We start from the raw sequence: 6,000 nt of genomic DNA, 5'->3' as shown, positions 1-6,000 counted from the left end.
ACCCAAAGAGAAATGATGAATCAATAGCATGATTTTTTTGGTAAAAATTTTATAGAATGAATACTTCAGGCTTTCTCCTTCCATGGAAATAAATCCAGCATGTTAGTGATTTCTGTTGGATGTTTCATTCTTAGAATGCTACTCTCCCATGTGGTCATAGCTCCTTTTAAATTGGGCCAGTGACTTTTAAAGCCCTTTTGTCAGCCAGGGATTCCTCTCAGGAATTCCCCAACAATAAAAAGGTCCTAAGGACAGGAAAGCCTGGTGGGCTCTCAGCCTCATTCTTCTAGGTTTGCAAAAGAGGTGGAGATCCTGAAACAAAAGTTCTTGCCACTTCTTGCCATATGTCTAGCTGGGTTTCACCGGATTCAGGATTTGGTTCTCCATTAAGACTTTTGGGGAAATTTGAATTTGACCTTAAGGAGCTCTGTCAGTTTACAAGAGAGAAAGCAATGACATTTCATTATGTTGGTGCCTCATGGAAGCTATAGCTTTGATGCAACACCTTTTAGTTGGTTTAAAGCCTGCCATGTCATCTTCAAGGGAAATGAAACTAGCCTGACTTCTATTCCAGACACACTCTGATATTGCTGTCTTCTCCGTCTTGTACATTATTCTTTACATGTCATGCCAGAGAAATAATAATTCTGTGAACCTTTTTAGCCCTGATAAGTGCTCACACAATGAATTTAATTAAAATCCCCTTTATCTATTATGCTGAAAACAAGGAATTAACAATATCCATTAAAATGACTATTACATTCATATCAAATGGATTTCAACACCAGACTAAAATGATATGAAGGAAGGTGTAATCATGTGAGGTCCAATATGGTGCATAAATTTTAAACCTTGTGAAACCCCATATTATTTTAATCTCCAAATGTAATTATCATAAATGTCAGTCAAACTTTCTCAAGGCCTGTTTTTGTTGAACAGAGACAAATGAAACTGTGAAGGCTTTAAGCTTCATAGACTCTTGATTAACTCCTCCATGACTTGTGGACTCTCAGCCTTAGTAGAAAGATGACTGTGTGTGTGTGTGTGTGTGTGTGTGTGTGATGATACAGGGAATTGAACCCAGGGCCTTCGTATTGAACTACACCTCCACCCTATTTTATTTTTTACTTGAGATAGGATCTTGTTAAGTTCCTGAGATACCCAGGATGGGCTCAGATTTGCAGTCCTCCTGTCTTCATTTCCCAGAGTGCTGAGATAACAGGCCTGCACCACTATTCTCAGCTTTAAGAAGATGTTTTAGAGTGTGTCTTAGGGCTGAAATACAGTTTTCAGAACGAATGATCAGAAGAGTATTGCCAGTGGGCTATAGGATTTGTTCAGTTAGAAGTAGTTGGCTGATAATACCAATAGCTTTGTAACAATAGCTGTAGATTTTGCCCTTTGATATACCTTCATAATAGTCACTATGTGATGTTACTCAAGTTTCTATAATGAGTAAACTCCTCTTGGCACTTTCAAGAAACAGCACTTCAGAGTCACATTTCAGGTTGAGACAAACCGTAAATAATGTAATTATCTTCTCTCTTAGGAAATCAAAGAGTATATTTATCAAAACCAAATGTCATTGCTCAGGCAAAATTTGTCAGTGAAAAGGAAAAAAAAATACACATCGTTTTGTGAGAAGAGAGGTCGAGTCTGACCAAGGCACTATAGTAAAAGATGAAACCCAAACTCATTTCGGGCCTTTCTCCCTCATCATTCCCAGTAACACATTTTACCAAAATCACATATTTTAAAGCATTACTGGGGTGGATTGCATTATCTATGACTGGGGGATTTAGACTAGGGGATTTGGGGGACAAGTTTTTGCAAGTTCCATCTCCCTTAAAACACCAATCATTACACAGTCCAAATTCCAAATTTAAATTAGAAATAAAGCATCAACTTAGAAGCATCAGTCCGGTTATGCACAGGTTGTAGTTTTGTCTATAAATTGTGTGTTAACCTGCTAGATGTCTAGAAATAATCTTGTGATCCAGAAAAGCAGCCTTGTTAAAACTAAATCATTCTTACTTCATCACATCACCCAGGGCTCAAATTTTTTTTTCTCTCTGATTATTTTATTGCCCTATTCGGTACTTGTCCCTTCTCTATTGTTGGTAAGGTCTGAAAGCCTGTCATATTGAGCCTGCTGCAACTCCATTATTTGCTTTGAATGAATGCTATTATGTTGTCCTAATAACTGCAGCTGTGTAAGCAGCCATCAGTCTCTTTTATTGTGGTATAATTTCTATATATGAAAGTAATTTGCCCTCAGTGTCTGTTGATGATTTCCATTGTTTGTATTGAAACATTGCTCAACCCTCAAACCGTTGCTCTTGTCTGTTCTCTCTTTTTCTTGCTCTTTCCCTGTAGGGCAATTTTAGACTTTATTCCAAAATACCATTTAAAAATGAATGAAACTAAAGTGGCCTTAGCCCTTTGGTGACCAAAAGGGCCTACAAAGAGACTGACTTGCTCATCTCGAGAAACATCTTGTTTGATGCTTCCTTTCTAAGACATCACATCAGTATGTGCAATTGGCATGCTGACAGTATCATTACTCTCAAGAGTGGCAAGGATTTTAAGGGAAACACAAGATCTGAAGTTGTCTCTGGACTTCTCTGCAGAGAAGCAAGTGATCCCAATGATGACATAGCAGATATGAATTGACCCCCCCCCAATGATCTTTGGAGCAGAGGAAGGTTCTGAACCTAAACTTGGCTATGACTGTTGAATATGTCATCTACAGGCCAGTTGGTGGTCTTATTGGTGTTTCTTTGGTGCCAGACTTTGCTAGAGAATATTCTGAATGTGTTTCTGAAGCCCAGAAGGCAGAAAAGTGAAGAATATCTGTTATAACTATTCAAGTTAATAAAATTACTACATTTTACAAATGAAGAAACTGAAGTTCAGAGAGGTTAAGTGGCATAACTTTGCCACAAGTGAAAGAGTCAAGATTCAAACTCTAAACCTCTCCTCATTCCTTTGAATCTCTGGAGTGAAGCACAGGGCAGCCCAGCCTCTCTGAGTGAATATCCAGCCAGTTGTTCCAGTGGACATTTGAGCAGATCTCTTGGTGATGGCAGAAGGTGGAACTCAGTTATGAGGTGAATTCTGAGTCACAGATGCCATAGCATCTGTAAATGGTGCCTACAGCCTTATATCTGATTAAACCAAAGACTTCATGCATGTTGTGTCATTAGCTATATCTGTTTGTGATGTGTGTCCATGAATATGTATGTGCATTGTGATTAGTCATGGGATTAATCTGATCCTAATTTATTTTGTAATACACTTAAAATATAATAAGAGCAAATGGAAATTCTGTTGGCTCAGCCTTCAAGTTGATCTGAAATCTGACTACGTCTTGGCTGAACTGTTACCAATGTAGTTAAAAACAGATCATCCTTTTCCCAGATCATTGTGACTTTCTGTGTCACCATACATTATTTTCTACCTAGCTGCCAGAGAACTTCCTCCTATCAGACCACATTATGTCCCTGATCAAAAACTTCAAACAGACCTCTCTTGCATTTGTGTTATGTTCATTCCATGCAAAGTCCACAAGAGCCTGCCAACCTCTGGAGGGTCAGACTCTGCCTACTTTAAGACCTGTCCTCATTCTCTCTGCTCTACTCAAACTGGCTTCTTCTTGTTCTCCAAGCACAGGAAATGCACTTAGACATCAGAATCTTTGCATTTTCCTTTCTCTACCTGAAAGCTCATCCCTCTGTATTTTGCTATCACATCAAGCCCAAAAGGGCTTCCTTGTGTTCCTCACTCAACCCCATTCTAAGCATTCTTTGTTTATCCCTGGCTCTGTCTGATTTTTCTTCATAGCACTTAATTCTATTTGATGTCATATTGTAGATTTACTTCTTGGTTGTTTGCTTTATTGGATGGCTCCCTTTCTATTATATAAGATCTAAGAGAAGAAGAAAAGTTTTTGGTTCATGCATTACTCTTCCTTCTGTGCCCCAAATGCCAGAAACATAACAGGTTTTCAGTAAATGTCTTTAATAGGTTAATGAATGAATTAAATCTATTAAAAACTTTAAAAGAAAAGATCACATTTGTTTTGTACCTTTGCCAAGAGAGTTCAGAATCAGTTTGTCAGAGCTCCATTATGTACTTAGCAAATTTAAACTAAGTGTTGAGATGTAAATTAAGTTTTACAGATGTAAATAAAACAGTCTATTTGAGGAACTCTTGCTGAAGGGGAAGAAATGTACACAAGACTTATGATGGAAAAAGGCAAAATGGAGGAAGTCCGGAGAAGTTGCCTGATCTAGTCAACGGAGAGAAGAGTATGGGAGAAGGACATTTAGGCTTTCTACAGTTTTCTAGAAGAGGTGACATTTCAGTTGAGTCCCAAAGAATCTTTAGGATTTATCTAAAAGGGGGTGGAAAAGGACAACTCAAGTATGGGGAGCTACATATGAATATGGAAAGGAGGCAAGAGACTTGAACATTGCAGGAACTGCATTCATATCCCATTCATTCTTAAATGAAAAAGTGGAGATGCAAAGAGGTAATGTTTTAAGATTAACATAGACAAGAAATAGATTTCTCAGGGCAACAAGGCAAAGAGCAATTATTTTCTCCTGAAAGCATTAAAGATCTCAATATCTGGAAATGCTTCCTAATTCTATATATTTAGGGGAAAAACTTAGCCAATATAGAGTCTTGTTCTATTGTTGAGAGACATCTTTGAATCACTTTATTAACTTAAGATATACAAAATATACTTTGAGGTTTTTTTTTAAAATAAAAAAACCATGTCTTTAATTATTAATCTAAGATTATACATCTCTGATCTCAGGGTTATGTAAACTGTGGTCTCAGATCTGAGAGGAGGGATGAGCATCTATGATACTAAAATTGAAATAGGATCCTTAAAGCTGAAGTTCTGTGTTTTTTTATTCACTTAAAAATTTTATCCAGAAGTCTCCTATAGCAGACAACATTATATCCTATGAATAGATCTTAAAGGGCTAAGACCTGGGGGGGATTTAAGTTTGTAATTTTAAAGTACCTAACCATTCTACATGAGATGCTTAGACACCCAAACAACTGCCCCAGATTTTCTCTGTCAGTGGAAGGGCTCAATGTAACTAATCTATAGATGAATATAGGGTTTGTGGGGTGGTTTTTAGGACCCTTTTGGAAATTATACACTTCCAGAATTGAAGTAAAGCCTGCTGTATTGGCCTAAAACATGAGCATTTCAAGAAGATCATATTATGGAACAAAATATCAGACATTTTTATTATATCCAGTTGGAAAAACAAAAAATGCAACCAAATTCAATAAAAATGTGTTCACTGACTTGTTCATGGTTTTAAAAAATATCTGAGGAGAAGGCTGTTAGATTTGACTCAGCTACTTACTCCCTCAGAATTCATTGTGACCAAACTCACAAAATTGTTTTCTGGCATTACTGAAAATTGCACAAACAGATGCACCACGTAATGTTTTGTTCTAAGTGGTTATGAATTAAATAGAGTTAAGTTTTGTCAGTACTTTAAGAGGAGGTCTACAAGGAATATCAAAGGTTCGCAGCAAAAATGTTGCTTATATAATACAAGGGTGCTCAGAAGAGACCTTGAATTACAGAGATTGTCCAAGAAAGCTCTCTTGGTTGACCAGTAGTTTATTTATAAAACAATTATCCTTGCTATCAATTTCAAAAATGTGACAATAAGATAATAATTTATGGCAAATTTTAATTTTAAAACTTTGGCAAAGAATGATACTTAGAGTTCAAGAAACACAGATATGTTTAAGAAAGATTTAATAATTACTCCAGTGCAAATGGTTTTCTTTCTCATAAAAAAAAATAAGGCAAACAGAACTACATGTTTCAATCTGTTGTTAGTCTTTTATTTCCATCTGTCTACTAGAAATACCAAATTCATTGCATGGAACAAACTCTCATTATTTTCTCTCCTTCTATAGGCCACCTATTATTTCTTGGCTCTGTAGTTTCTAACCCAC

Source organism: Heterocephalus glaber, unplaced genomic scaffold (assembly GCF_053883595.1).
Source record: "Heterocephalus glaber isolate CG9 unplaced genomic scaffold, H.glaber_assembly_v1.0 deba00001608, whole genome shotgun sequence".
Lineage (NCBI taxonomy): Eukaryota > Metazoa > Chordata > Mammalia > Rodentia > Bathyergidae > Heterocephalus > Heterocephalus glaber.
The sequence above is the reverse complement of the archived record's forward strand: the minus strand, read 5'-3'. Positions refer to the sequence as shown.